This window comes from Hirundo rustica, chromosome 13 (genome assembly GCF_015227805.2).
Source record: "Hirundo rustica isolate bHirRus1 chromosome 13, bHirRus1.pri.v3, whole genome shotgun sequence".
Lineage (NCBI taxonomy): Eukaryota > Metazoa > Chordata > Aves > Passeriformes > Hirundinidae > Hirundo > Hirundo rustica.
In genome coordinates this window covers 1266813-1282841 of record NC_053462.1, presented here as the reverse complement: position 1 = coordinate 1282841, position 16029 = coordinate 1266813, and the positions used below count along the sequence as shown (strand labels likewise).

The 16029-nt window shown below is 41.1% G+C and overlaps 1 protein-coding gene across 4 annotated transcripts in view; it reads left to right on the top strand.

The window, feature by feature from the left end:
- The window catches only part of PEAK1 (pseudopodium enriched atypical kinase 1), a 109742-nt gene that overhangs the window by 13803 nt on the left and 79910 nt on the right, over positions 1-16029 (top strand). The window lies entirely within an intron of this gene.

Genomic DNA, 16029 nt, shown 5'->3' with positions numbered 1-16029 from the left:
AATGTCTCCTTTCCTCTGCTAGTGCCGGTCAGGGTATTGTTTCCTTGATTATTTTTACGTGCATATAAGCAAGAAGTGATCAAATTTAATCACCAAACAATTGGCCAGATTTGCATAGAGAAAAACTGATTAGGATCACCAAGAAAACAGGCTGAACGTAGGATAATATCTATGCTTAAATAGCTAAATCCCAGAGGTTAGGAAGATAAGATGACAGAACAGCAATAAAAAAAAGAAAAAACCGAGAGTCAAAAAATATCTGGGTTTTCTTCCTGCCTTTGTCATGCCTCACTTGTAGCCTTGGAAACTGAGACAAAGAGGTTAAGAAACTCGCTCATTCTTAAAATGGAGATAAGATGCAGTGTACAGCTTATTTTAATCTCACTCATTCCTCTGCAAAGCGCTGTAAGTGAACAGTGCTGGATTTGTAACAGTACATATCTATAGCATGAACGTGTTTACTCAGGACCTGAGCCAATGAGCCCACATTGAGTGGGGTTTCCTGTGCGTACCTGTTAGTGATCCCCTGTTTGAATGTGTCAGTCTCTGCAGGTTATTTTATCCTCTCTGCCTGGAGGCTGCTGGATTTTGGTGAAACCAGGCAGTTCTGGGACTTGGCGCGGGCTGCCTGGTACCCCAGCATTGGGCACAGCGCAGGCTGGCTCCAGACTTCTCGAACAAGCTCCTGTTTTCCCTCCAGATATCTAAACCAGGGATTCAAGATAGTGGGATCAAAACATTGGAAAGGGTTCTTGGCAAACTAATCAACTGTGAAATAGTTACCAGCTCTTATTTTTTAAATCAGAGAGTGGCACTTTTTAGCTAAGGTCTGTTCCAGGGGCTTTTGTTTTACAGGCTCTCTGGACACTCACATGCTGTTTATATTAATGCAGCTCATTTGTAGGCAGTGCAGACACTTTTAGGAATTGTAAGACTGTGGAGACATTAAATGGCTGAGGATAAATTGCACAGCTGTGGACACTATTTATACTTTGCTGTATAGAAAAGAGTCTGTATCATTAAATAAGCATAGCTCAATGTTGTGAGTCATTTTTCATGGTTTTTTTTTTAATCTCAGAGAGGGCTTACCAGCTCTGGAGTTTACATGTTAAAAAGTGTTAGCTTGTCCGTGTCCTAAGAAGATGAAGTTCATGCTTTACCCATTAAGAAAATAGATATTGAAGAAAGAGAGAAGGTAAAAAGTTTAAAAATCTTAGTATGGAATTATAGAAACACTGCATAAAATTTCTGGGCTGAGAGCAGTAGTTCCTAAATAAGCAAAGGGTAACTAAATATGATTGAGAATAACCAGGACTTGATAGAAGGCAAAGTGAACAGTAACTCATGCAACAAGTTAGTTTACAGGTTAAGGATCTGAAACCTCTGCAGAGAACACATCCCTTCCTAGAGAAAGAAATGTCCAAGCCCACAACTTTCAGTAAAAGAGCAATTTAATGCAAGTTCCAACTTATTAAAATCTGTAAGGAGAAATAATTATAACTTTAATAATTAGATCTCAACCAAAGAACACAGACAGCAAGTTGTTTGTTCCTTGTAGATGTGTTAATGATGGGAATCTTTAGAAGTCAACTTTAAAGGACAAAAGGACAAACACAATTATAGGATGTGTAAAATGGAAATTAGGCACTGAGACAGAAACGGAATTGCTTCAAAGATAAGAGGCTAGGATAAATTAAGAACTAGTAGATACCATCTTTGGAATACTGGAATCTAATATCTTTGACAATTGCTTTGAAAAAAGTTTGCTGAAAGAAACCATAGGAAACTGCAGACAGTGTGTAGCTCTGGGCTCCTAGTTTTTATATCTTGCACATGGACTGTGGCTCATTTCAACTTGTGCCCACATTTTATATCTGCAAGGTCCCGTAAAATTATTCTGCTAGGTAAAATATTCAGAGTGCTTCTACATCCTCGAGAGATTTAGTTGCAGCACTGTAGTTTGTTCCCTTTTCTCCCTTAATGCTCTAAAATCCATGGGCTTGTTCTGTCTCAGATTGCTGTCTGTTATGGGAACCAGGGGATAGCGTTAGTGGGTGAATTATGAAGTAATTTGATCAAGAGCTCAGGAGATAGGATCTTTCCTCTCTTTTCTTCCCTTGTAATGTCAACACTGTGGTTTTTAGAAAATAATAACTTGCACATATGCTCTGAAATTCCAACTTTGGCTCTGACTTGTCCTAAGCTGTTACTGCTTTGTTGGGGTCCGTCTGATTTGACAGCTCTTGTCCCTCTAAGAAACTAATTTCCAAATTATGTATTACAAAAGTTTGATCAAAAGATAAAGCTTGAACTAATAAGATGAATAACTTACTGACATCAAAGAGAAAACGGAATGGGGCAGAGCTGAGAGCCTGGAACACTGATGTGTTCCCAAAATATTTCTTGTGGATGAGTTCTGCTGACCACTGTGCGTGTGTCATTGCCAGTAGTATTTCTGAAAATGAGGCTATGTTCTTACAAAAAAAAAGTTTATTTAACAAAGATTTTTTTCAGAATATTTTGTACATTGATCATTTTATTTTTGATTCAGAAACTTAGGAAGTCTTTAGACCTGCCAGCCATGTTCCTGCAGTGCTGTTCAGCACTCAGTGTGATAAATTCTTTCTAGGTCAGGTTGGAATCCATGAAGGGGACATTGTCCCTCACCTGTCCCTCAGTTACAGGTACTGCCCCTGGCTCCACGGTGCAGGACAGAGCTGCAAGCTCTTCCTTGATTTCAGTACAGAGTGAGGGGATTCATTTACTTAGGGTTTAAACATGTTAAATTGTTTTCCTGTGCACTGCAGGGAGCTTGCACAGGCGTTCTCCATGTCTTTGCTGAGAGATAACAGGTTGATAAATCATTCCATCTGACAAGAGCAAGTTTTTACTTCTTGACTGGTACCTTCAGCCCACTCACAAATGAGGTGGGTTTTTTTCCATTCTTCAGATGCCTGGTTATGTGAGAAAAGATGTGTATGCAGTGGTAAAATCTGTCAACCCCCATCATTAAAACAGAAGTTGTTGGGCTGAGGGAGCAGCAGCTGGCTGTGCCCCCCTGGGGGACAGAGCCTGTGCTGGGTGACCCCAGGAGGGACCTCGGGGCCACCTTCCTGCAGCCCTTGGGGAGGAACCACCTCGGTGTGATGCCTTCATCTGAACCACACTTGGAGGAGAGATTTCTCTGGAATACTGAGATGTGTTTGTACACGTGTGTCTGTTTCTTTGCGTGTTTAGCTTTTTCCATTCTGCGCATTTCAGTCCAAGGATGCGTGTTCAGGGAGATCAGGGCAGATTGCTGCCTGGCTCCACAGCCTGACGGGGCCCTGCTGTGGAAAACCTGCATCCCCTGGATCCTTCTGAAATTGCACAGTGCTAAGTGATTTGTGATTCCAGGCTGAAAAGCCCTATTGCTACTTTAGGCTTCTTGAAAGTGAGACAAACTCATGTTATTGCTGCCACGTTCGAGAAGCAGTGCTGCAAATGCAGCTCGTGACTTGCCAGCAGCAGCTCTTTGAGCCTCAGTGTCCTTCAGGGAGCTGTGGCAGGTCTCAGTGCAGGAGCAGTGCTTCTGATCCCTGAGATGAGAGAGGGAAGATGCACCAATGCCACGCTACAAGGTAGTTAATTTTTCTTTCGATGTCTTTTATTACATAAATTGTCAGCATTCCCCTGGTGAGTGTGCACAAATACATCAACAGAGCAATGCAGCCGTACTTATGAGGGTCTGTGTTATCACACTGCAGTCTGGACAGCTCTGGCATGCAGAACCTCTCATGAGGAGCTCCTGTTTCTTGATTTACTTGCTCTGAAGCAGTAAGTGGGAATATTTGTTTCAGACTTGTAGGGTTTTAAAGCATGGGAGGATTTTTATTGAATGTATGGAAAGTTGCTCACTTTGTGAAAGGACTAATATCAAGTGTTCAACAATCGAAAGCCTGCACTGAGTGAGAGAATTCAATAAAACTTGGAACTTGCTAGCAAAGGAAGGGGCATCACCTCATGCTACACTGGTTTCCCAGTGTTAAGGAAGTTGGGTATGATGCAGCACCAGTTAAATGCAGACTGCAGCATTTCAGGTGCAGCCATAGGCTGGGCAGTCAGACTTCTACATTCTGAAAGCTTTTCCTCAAAGGTTTTACAGATCAATTGGATTGGAAGTATACCTGAATAATCTCTCGAGGACAAAATAACTTAGATGTGTTTGGGAGAAAATAAGTTCTTCATAAAAGCAATTATTCGTGAGCTTTCATTAAATTAAGGAAAATAGAAGTATAGTTCAAAAGAGGTTTTCTAAATGGGAATTTTTAAAGGAATTTGAATTAAGAAAGGCTATCACTAGTTGCATAAAAGTCTAATTAAACGCTTATGATACTGCACATACTTTCCATGTGCCTACATAAAGCCAAGCATTCTTTCTGTGTTCCTCTTGTTTCTCTTCTGAGATCTGGGGTCAGGGGTAAATTAATGACTCTCATGTGTGTCCAAGCTCTCAAGCTCTGTTTTACTCTCTTCCTGTTGTGCAATCTGTTTTCCCTGGAGTTTGTCAGTCAGAGTGGAGTAATGCCTTTACTCCCTGAACTTGGGTTAGCCAGGACTCTTGGGGCATTTCATGACTCCCTTCTGGAAGGTGCCTGTGGTGTGATCACATGCAGTCCGTCAGGATTCCTTGGAATCCCTGATATCAAGGTGAAAGAATCATTTTGAAGAACGCATCGTGGGAAATAAAACCATATTTTTCTCTAGAAGGATTGTGTAGGTGTTTAATACCATCTCAGCTTGATGATGTTCATAGGGAAAAATGTTAAAGCACATATCTGAAGGAAGGGGGTCTGTATTTGGATTATTACACTAATATTTGCCATTAGGCTCCCAGTCTGGCTAAATCTAGCTCAAGAGCCAAGCCCTTCACCATGGCTTGAAAATCCTGCTGCGGTGAGCTTCACCTGGGAATGAAAACCTTCCTGAAGTCCAACTAGCCTTTTTCCCTGTGTCTAGAAGTAATAAATTATGTTAGGAGTTAGAAATAGATTAAGAAATGCTCCAGTGCATTATTGTCTGAAGAATCCATAAAAGTCAGTGTTGCAAAATGGCAGTAAAACTTCCTGACTGCCTTCATGCTGAGCTCCTGCAAGCAGATGCAAAATCAAAGAGGAGGAGGGTTGTTTTTATGGCACGTACTGTTGCCATGAGATTCTTGGTTGCCATCAGAAAGGTAATTTTGCTTAAATGGCTGTGATCAGCTACCAATTGAGACATAGGAAAGTGCTGCATTAAAATAGCGTTCCATCAGTTCCTGTGCACTTCTCATCTTTTATCCCAAAGAGCTATTTAACCACGCAGAGCTCTGAAGCAAGAGAGCGGGGCCTTTCGAGGTTAGTGCTTGGATAGTGCAATTCCCAAGAGCCTAAACACAACAAATCAAAATCTGTGAAATGATGCATGGCTTCACGCTTCTGTCATTTTGAAAAAGTACATATAGATTTCTATTCTTCCATCCCAAAGAGCCTTTGAAGTACGTCAAGTGTTTGTAGCTTTGGATGTCTCAGCTGTAGATGCTAGTGACTCACACCTTTCCCAAACAATTGAAGTGCTTCCTGAGTAGCAGAGAAAACATTCCCTCCTCTGCCCCAGTACTGACTCTCATTCTGATTCACATTTGTTGTTGTGTGGCAAATACCATTTGGCATGTTTACTCCTAGGTCTTCATAACCCTACAGCAGTACTTTTCTCTTTATAGGTCTTATTTCCTTTCCCTCTCTCAACTGTAGCACGAAACAGCACCTAAATTAAACCAAAAATAATGGCTTAGTTCTTCCTCCCATCTTCCCTCCTCTCACCTGTGGGCCCTCGCTGAACTTGAGTCAACTTGTTAAAGCAACAGGTTTACTGCAGAGGAGAGGAGAGTTTTAGCACTAGGTGTGCAATTCAGCTTGGCTCAGTGATGAGACTCACGAACATCAGGACCAGCACACAGGAGGGCACCAGGAACAGGGAGAGGGACCTGTGCAATATCTCTGTATTTCTCATGATGAGATGAATTAAATTCTTCATTCTGATTAACCGTAACTCTTGTTAAAGATTTATGTTGCTCTTTGTCCCAGGAAGAGCTTGTCCTGAGGCTTGTGAGAAGGAAACGGAGCATGCTCTGGGGCCAGAGGAGAAGGGAATGGCTCTGGGATCTCTCCCTATGTCATCCTTAATCGTTGCCCAAGGCCTCACATCAGAGCAGTGGTTTTTTGGCAGATACCTTGCACAGGCCATTTTAAAGAACTGCTTGCACCTCCTGTCCTGCCTCTTTGTTAGCACATGTACTCATGTACCTGTGTCCAGAAATGGACCCCTAAAAAATGGGTGTGAGGCAAGTGCTTATTTGGCTGAGTTTCTCTTTACCCAGATGGTTTTATGGCCATGCAGGAGGATGTCAGCATCACCAGGAATGAGTTTTGTCAGATCTTTTTTTTCCACAGCCCCTTGGCCATATTGTATTGCATCTGCTTATCTCCAATCTGCTGCTGTCTCGTTTGTGCAGAAAACAGGTTCACAGGGCTGTGCTGGAAAGCAGGCCGTGGGAACCTCATGGGCTTAGCACCTGGAGTGGGGACGCACCTGTGGAGCAGCAGAACAGCAGCAGCAAGATTTGGGAGAGCTGGGTGGGCAGGTGACAACGGTCAGAGTCGAGTTTGTCACAAAAGAAAATATTCATTACCCATACGCTCACATTGTGTACGTTTCTGATGCTTTGATTGGAAAAAGTTGGAGGTATAGCCAGTAAGTGGTTGTTGAAAAGTGCAATGAAACATTTATGGGCTAAACATAGCCTATAGGATGTGGTTCAAATAAAGTTATTTGTAGGACTTGGGCTCTGTGATGCAGCATGCTTTGAATTTTAAGTCCTGAGGAGTGTTGTAAAGGCTGTCTGTGCTTTGCAGAAGAATCTGTAGCAGCTAGATCAGATCTCTCCACCATGGTCCTCTTTGCTTGGGTTGTTACTCGATCACCCTTCATTCTCTTCATTCCTCTGCCCTTTCTGCTTCTGCCTGGTTTTCTTCCATGCTTGCTTGCATTCATATTTCTCTCAGTGCATCTCTGCTATTTCAATGCACCAGTGGTACTTCCAAACAACACACATTTGCTTCTCTGTTTGCTAATTTTTGCTGGTGACTGATTACTTTGCACAAGTTAAATATTTTAACAGGTAATCAATGCTATAGAGAGTTTAGCAAAGCAATTTAGCAAAAACACTGGTAGGAAACCAGCAATCATCCTCTGCCCAAATAAACTAATATATAAACCCCAAGTTTCCCCTCCACATCCCACACAAATGTCTATCTTCACGCACAAATAGAAGTATTTGAAGTGTTACGAGATTCCTGTGGGTTCTTTAAATGAAATGACCCGCTCTTGCTATCCAAGGTTTTTAAAAAATAACCGTTGGAAACCCAAAATGCTTTCCCTGAAGTATTCTCTGACTAGACCACACAGATTGCAGTTTGTGTGCTGTGAGGACAGGGCAGGGTTGTGCTGTAATAGAGTTTATTAGGGAAATCTGGAGCGGAGGCACCCACGGACCAGAGGATTAGAAGAATCACAACTGGAAGCTTTCTTTCTGTCATCCTTCTCCGCAGCATTTGAAAAAGAAATTGAACTAATAGCACTCATACCTCAAAGCTGTGCCTTTGGGGAGCCATTATGTTCACTCCTCTTTGCACAGAGGATAAATTTATTTTATAATCAAGTGTTGTTAATGCACAGAAGAACATCTGCTTTTTAATGCTGGAAAATGAGCAGAATTTGTCTTCTGAGTATATTGCAAGTGGCTCTGCAGTTCTGGAAAAATCATTTTTGTTCAGGTTTTGGGAGTTTAAAATAATTCAATACGTTAGGAGTTTCGTCTTCATGAAATCAGGAGTACAACGGAAAATATTTGTTTATTTTTGGAATCCTAGAAAACTGCTTTTTGGAGCACCTTTGACTTGTTCTCCTCTGCTCTGTACAAAAAAATAATTGGAACGTGTCAAGCTGTAATCCCTGTCTTGAAAACCACTATTTCTGCCAGGTTGCATTGTCCATCAGATGATTTTGATTATCTTTGTCCTCTTGGTAATGGTTGGTTGTAACAAGTGAGGCTGTAACTTGTTGCAGTGTCTGCTTGGTCTCGTTGGTCTTGCATTATTAATGAAAAGCAGAATAAAAAGCCTGTCTGCTTCACCATCAGGTTCTCATAGACGGAGTTTTGTCTCCAGAACGGTTTGGCAGGATTATTTCGTGATTTCATTCTGATGTGTCAAATACGTTCACATAATAACAAATAAATTTGGGTAGGATTGCAAATAGTTGTTTGTGTAATGCGTTGCAACACCGGTATTTTGGTTACTCGCTATTCTTTTTGTTCCCTTCCGAGGTTCTTAGACATAAATAGAAATGGGTTTTCCTTTATCCATATATTGAGAAATTCAGTTTGCACCTGCCTTCAGGTGCTAAATTGTGCAACAAGTTCAGCTTGGTTAATATTGGAGATGGACTTAGTGAATTTCTTACTCTTAATAATTCAGTCCAAATAAATCAGAGCCACATAAAAAATACCAGTCTGGAATCCTGTGTCTGGTAGTGACTGCATCCTTTTTGTGAGAGGCTTGGGGGAAAAGGGACAAGATCTCTCCACAGAAGAAGGTTTCTTTAGCTGCTGATTTGGGGATTTTGTTCAGAGAACTAATCAAATCGGGTCTTCAAAACTTGAATGCTAACTATTAACGTGGATTCAAGAGACAAGCTGTTACTAGTAGAAGAAAATTATTTCCATTTTTCTAATCAGGGTGAAAGAAAACCCCGAACAAAGCTGAAGTGACCAGTGTAAAGCAGTGTGAGCATTTTTTCCTGAGATTTTTACTCAGTGTCAGGAGGAATTAATGGGGTAATTCTGTCAGAACTTTTTATGTGATCTGCCAATTAACCAATTATTCTTCTAGAGATTGATTATATTCTAAATAAGCTGTGGTGACTGAAAACATACCCCACCTTCTTGTGAAATCTTGGAATAATTCTTGCAAGAAACGTGTCCTTGGACCAAACCGCCTAATGAGCTTGCTGATGTTTGATAGCCATGTGCCAAATGTAGATAAATATTTTATAGTTATGGATCAGTTATCCACTCCATTCTACAGTAATGGATCTGGTGTCTGCTCAGCTGGAGCTTTTATGCTGCTGATTATCCTTTTGGGACTTTGAGGAAAATGGAAGCACTTGAGGTCAGTGGAAAATTTTCAGTGTCAGGGTGGAAAGATTAGATTTATGGTGGAAATACAAGGCTGTTCGTGTTTGGAAAAGGTGGATAAATGTTTTTATTGAAGTGAAAAGTGTCAATTTTATGACCAAAACAGTTCACAGAAGTACATTAATTGTCCTGGGCTACTTTACACTGTTTTTCCCTTTTTTCTCCAAAGGAGTTGAAATACATTTTGTTGAACCTGTTAACTTTGGATTGTCTTGTGTGGTGGTATCACTTTGTGTAAGCACAACCCTGAAAAAAAAAGCTGTGGAATATCTAATTTCCTTGAAAAAAATGTTTTATTCCTCTCAGTTTGGGGCAGAAAAGTTCTTTGAAAACTGGGATTTATGGGGTTTTTTAACCATCTCTGAGCAGAGGAGAGAGCTGAGTTTCCAATGCACTTTCCCTGTGGTTCCTCATTTTTCTGTCCTTCTTTTCACCTCTGCCAAGGACAGAATTTGAACTGTCAGGCCTTTCTCAGCACTTTGTTTCCAAGATGGTACAATTCCCCCCAAAAGACACAGATGTTTTAATGCTCCTTTTATTTGGCTGGCAGTTGTTAAGGGAGGGCACGTAGCAATAAACTTCATTTTCTTAAAATGCTAATATGGACATGCAATTTATAGGAAATTAGTCAAGTGGAATAAGTGTTAGAGTTTATTGAGAATGTTATTATATCATGCCCAACTCAAGCTTTTACCTAAGAATTACCACAATTCTGGAAGAGTGTTTCTCTAAATGTGTTTCCATGATCAGAAATAACTTATTTAAATATATATAAAAAAAAAAAAAAAAAAAAGTAGAAAATTAGAGTTGCCTCTTAGATATACTCTTGAACTGTAGTAATATGAAAAGCATGAAGCTGAAGTTCTCTTGTGTGGGGGATTCGTTTGCAGGGAGCACATCCATCAGGCTGATTACACAAGCCACAAACACTTCCAGCAGCTCCAGCTGCCAGAGAAGGGCAGGGATAGTCCCTTCCACCGAAAGTGCAGATTTTTATCTTCTTGCACAGACTGTAAATCCTACCTTAAGAAATGTTTTGTTAACGTGCAGATGGGCTCAGCATAGCTCAGCTTCTTCCCTAAGCTTTAAAGAGAAAAACAAAGCTCCAGAAGCTTTGCTTTAAGTGTAATTGTGTCGGGAGTAATCGATCATTTTGTGAGCAAACTTACAACGGAATAAATTAGGATGTTTTGGAGCAGAATACCCGGTAAACGCATCTTGTACCTTCCCAAAGTAAAATGGTTCTTCTTCATGAAGTCTGTTGCTCTGCTGTGTTCATACTGCATCAGTTTTGTACAGTTTTTAGCTTCAGATTAAAAGTTTGAGACAGATGTCTAGACTCGTAAGATACTGGAATTAGAGGTGTGTGACACAGTGAGCTGAAACATGGTGGATTAAATTGTAATTTTGTGTTCAAGCTTCCTTTTCTTAAAACCTAAAAGAATGATAATTTAAGATCTAGTCTGTCGTTCCAGATTCTTCACTTCCATTTCAGTTGATTTTTCAGGGTCAGGCGAATGTTCAAGGGCACGGGGAGGGAGGTGACAAGATGCTGGTGATAGTGGCACCACTCCCAAGAGCTGCCAGCCTGTTTCCTGGTTTGTAAGTTTTCAGGATCAGTTTTTAAAAATTGCACTGGTTTCTGTTCCTCTTCCCTTAGGAAAGCACCGGATTGGCACAGAGTGCTTTTGGCTCAGCTCTTTTCACCGCTTGGCATTTGGTCGTGCCAAGGCATGCTCCGGGCTCAGCATTCACTCGCTGCACGGAATTACTGAGCTGATAAAGGTCCTGAGCACTTGCTCCATCAGGCAGGGGCAGGGCTCCGTGCTGATTGCTGAGTGCCTGATAAAAAAAAAAAAAAAAGAGAAGTTTAAGCTGAGAGATTATGTCCCTTTGTTTCCCGGTTCCTTACTTCTTGTTCCCGTGTAATGAATTTGTCTAATTTCCATGTATGAAACACTGTCTTGTCCTGTTGAACGTCAGTCTCCTTTTCACTGGGGATTACTGCAAAGACATTCTTAAAATGTTTCGTTTACAACAGGTAATTAATCCTTCCTTAGCAATACTGTTTGTATTCTCCAATGCCTTCGAGAAAATGCATCTCACGGGTCTTGGGTGGATGATAAAGCAGTGATAATGAACAGTTTGCTTTTATGGACCTAATTGAGAAATAAATTTTGCTCTCTGATGTCCAGTACATTTTACCCTGTAGTAGTTGCTCTTCAAGATGATTTGTGTTTTCCTTGCTCGAGGCAGGCTTTTGGTGAAAGTGTCCTGTGGACCATGTCCATGGACAATGTGCATTGCCATCAGCTGCCATCCTCCTCATCCAGCCAGTCACACTTGAGGGAGCTCATTTGGGATAATATTTAATGCAGAGAATCTCCAGCCTGTGCTCAGCTTGGAGCTTGAACACAATAATTAAACATTTTTAGCTTCTAAGTGAGCACTTGCACTAGGAAAGGAACAGATCAAAGCTGAGAGAGCAGGCAAATCGAAACTGAGCATCCTTCTTTGGTGAAACACTTTTAAATTTTCATCTTGCAGGAGTGATCATTTAGGTGAAAGTTTGAGCATTGATGGTTTGAACACTTGGGAGAGGTGTGTGACTCAGGGCTGTGCAGGGAGGTGGGGATGAAGTGTGCTTTTCATTCCCCCCAAAAATACCAGTCCAGGATTTCTCTGGGAGCCTGTGCAAATTACATATCCACACAGAAATAAGTGGCTGCTGTATGGAGGGATGGGGATTTCACAAAGTATTAGTTGCTTATTAAAAATCTCTGCAGAGGGTAGAAGTTTTATGTTTCAGTAAGGTTTTGAGGTTGTTGGCTGCTGCAGTTCTTACCCGGAAAGTCCAAAGAAAATGATGCTGAGTTGTGACAGTGTAGCCCAGTTTTTTAAGGATGCCCTGCTTAAGGGAATATTCACAGGGCTTAATAATGTATTATTCAGCTTTAAGGTTTATTTGTGGAGATTTGAATTCAGGAAATGGCATTGTTATGCAAGAACTGGAGCAGCTAAAAGGAAAGGAGATTAATATGCTAAGATTTGGAAGGGGAAGCTGGGGTTGGAGGATTATGGTAGCTCAGGCACTGATTTTCATATTTAACTATGAAACTTTCTCCAAAACTTATTCTTCTTCAAAACTGAATTGGGATTCAGGATCAAAAATACATTACTGACGCATCAAAACTGAAGATGTTTCTTGTCTTTGTGCAGAACTTTTCCCACTGATTCAGGAGACCTGGGCATGCTTCACTGTAGGCATTTCTTTCCAGGGACTCATTAAAATGAATGCACAAGTAGCATCTGATCATTTTTATTCAACTATGTTATTAACAAAATGGAAAGTTGGAGTAATTAAGCCGTGAAACTGTAACTATCCCTTGGGAACAGCTCCGCAATTGTGCTTCAGAATGTTTCCTATTTGAATTCAGTGCTTACTTCAACAGAGGAGAGGCAGCAGTACAGAGATGAGCCTGTGTGTGTACAGATCCACAGGCTGGCAGTTGCAGAGGAGTTCACATTGTGTGTGTTTAAAATGGAGAATTTAATATCGGACTTTTTTTATCAGCTTAGTGTATATTTTATCTATTTCATTTTGTTGACGTGTACAGTAACTGCAAATCATAAAAACCAGAAAATTTCCAAGTTCTGTAAGGTCTCATGCCATAAATTATGTCACAAGATACCGTTCAAAATTCCAGTTATAAAAAATTTGGTATCTCACATGTCGCTTTGTCTTACTACTGAGAAAAGCACAGCATTGCAGCTTTGATATTCTGTTAGCTTTTCATGGGGGGAGAAAATCTCTTTGAACAGAGGAATGAGTTATAAAGGAGTAAGACTAGAGAAAATTAATCTATAGCAATGAAGTAACTTAAGATCCTCAGGGAATGCATACCTTGTCCTGTTAAAAAAAAAAAAAAAAAAAAAAAAAAAATCTGCAGTTTCAGAAAGGAAAATATTGTGACTAACTTAATGAAGTATCTAATAAAAAGTTAGTATTGAAAGCTACTACCCTGCAGGCCATGTGAAAGAGTCATTTGTCCATGTAATTGTTCTCACTGTCTGTAGGAAAACCTGCGGCTCTTCAGGCGTAACTTAGGTCCTGTGTTCTGTGTAAGTGAACATGTCCGTGCTGTAGCTTTCAGGACAATAAATGTGCATTGGGAACTTTATTTCCCACTGCAGCTGGACTGACAGAGGGGATTCTGGCATCCTCAGCAGGGCAGGTCCTGCAGGGGGCTCAAAGGACCCTGGCCTCTGTGATTTATCCAGCCTCCGAAACACCCGAGCTGTCAAGCTGAGGATTTTGTGTGTGGTCTGCAGGCAAAATGTTCTGCCCTGTTATGAATGAGAAAGTTGTTCTAAGACTTGTAGTGCCTGAGGAGAGGAGTGTGTGTGAAAAAGAAGGTTCCCAACTGCAGAATCCCTGCTGAGCCGTGTGCAGCCTGGGCAGGGCAAGGTGAGCTGCTCTGGTGCATGATTGCACCCCGTTCTCAATGGGAGATACGCTCTGTGCATTTCCTGCTGCACAGACAACAAAATACCCGGTGTTTATGGCCCCTCACTGTGTTAGGAAATGCCTCACAGGACTGTGTTGCCTTAAGATTTTAAATTAAAAAACTTTATTATGGGATGTGCAAATAAAATTTACTGGGAACTGAGGCTTTGAGGTGGAAACCTCAAAACTTTGGGAAAGACTGATTTTTAAAAATTCTGGATAACATTCACACGCACAAATATGAATCTTTACCGTGTTACCATAGATAATCTCTCACTTGGAGATGGCAGATCTTTAAAGATCTGTGGCAAGAAAAAACAAATGGAGAAAGGCAGCACATCTTAGTAGCCTAATTAAAAAAAAAGCAAAAATACATTTCTGGGCTAAACCTTTGATAATTGTCATTCCAGGAAAGGCAACAATATTTTCACTTGTTCAAACCTTGCTGCCACTAAAGCATGGTTCTCGGTTTTCTGCTGTTCCTCCCTTAGAAGTGTTTGTTGCTTTTGGCAGGTGAGGACGCGAGAAAGCTCAGGATGGTTTGGTTATTTTGGAGGAGCTGGAGCTGTTTGAGAAGATAGGAATTTTTGTTTAGAATGGAAAACTGATCCTAATGGTCTCTTTGGAGACAGAATGGTCTTTCAAAAATTCTTTTGCTTCTGGATATTAGAAAAGCACTCTTTTTTTGTGGAAGAAAGGCATGTTGGGACTGAATTATGGCACCACTGAACACGTGTCCAGATAAGTTACACCAATTGCTGGGTTTATTTTGGAGATGTCTTCCCGTTCACCATGGCAGTGTTATCCTGGCAGTACTTGCTTTTCTTACAGTGTTCGTACTTCACCCACTGCCCACCCTCAGTCTGTGTGACACGGGTGGGTGCTGCCCCAGCTGAGCAGTCAGGAATTCTGTCAGCCTGGCCCCAGATCACCCAGAGCTGGAGCTTTTCCTGTAAAAACAGGGATATAGTGGCTGTTAGCCAGAGCTCTGTGGGTCAGGGAGTGCTGTTTATAGGCTGAGACATTGTTGTGTTGGTCTGACAGGTTTATACGTACAGATCTTTATTTTGAAGTGTTTTTTATATATAATGAACTTGATGGAACCTCATGAAAGCCAGAAGGAAAACCTGTACTTGTTAACATGCCATCTTTTTATTTTCCTTCCATGAACATATGCTGCTAATATTTAATCTTCAGCATATTCCAGATCATGCACTGAAATAATAATTTTGCCCTATCAGATCACCTTTCTTCTAAGATGGGGATTTTTTTATTGCCTGGAATTAGTTGCTCTGAGTTTAATTAGGCTTAAGCATTAAGGATGCACTCTGCTTGCAAAAGAAAGTTTGAAAAGGTGCCACCTTTTCTTTCATCTTTGTGTTTTGTTTCAAAGGAATGTGCCATATGAACCCTCAGTAAAAACTCCCTTTACAGGAAGATAACCATTATTCTTTCGGTAATTTCTCTCGGCACTATTTATGGAATGTACAGTTACCCATTCCTTATTTTATTAATTCACGGCTCTCCTGTTTTATTTTAAGTGCTGTTTTTTTTCCTTGTAGTCCCAAAATGCCATCAACCAGTTGAGCACTCTGTGTTCACTGTGGAAAAGCCCTCTGGGGAAGGTGTTGGTGTGGAAAGGGAAAAGCTTTAGGAAAGAAAAAGTGTCAGCCACACTTGGCTTTGACAAGGCAGAGCAGGGCTGTGCTTCACTGCCTGGAACAGAGGCTGCTGTGAATAAAGGGGCATTTTATAAAAAGGAAATTGTAATTAGGGAAATAGCATGTTCCTTAATTGCTGCCATTTCGCAATGATCGACACTAAAGGGGTGATTTGTGTCCTGGTTTCTGAGGAGTGGGATAGGTACAGGCTTTAAGAAGCACATCTGGTTTTTAAGTGTTTTTAGCCTGTATCATGTAGCAATTCTGCACGCTGTAGGTGGAAGGGAGAGTTCACTGGGCATGTGGAGAGGGAAGGGAAGATACAGCAGCTCATATACAACATCTGGAAAAAATTCCCTGGAAGAAAATCCACATGATCATGTAAATGGAGTGAGAAACAAGGTGGAGCACCCAAAGCTTCCAAGCTTCTGCTGCTACACCAGCTTAGCAGAGCCAGGGAAGAACTCAGGACCTCTTCCTTTCCCACAGAGCAGGACTGGGTGTTCCAGCCACTCCTCCAGCATTTACATTATCTCCTTTCGAGAGACTTCAAAGCAGGCACAGGAATACGGTAACCGAGTGTGGGA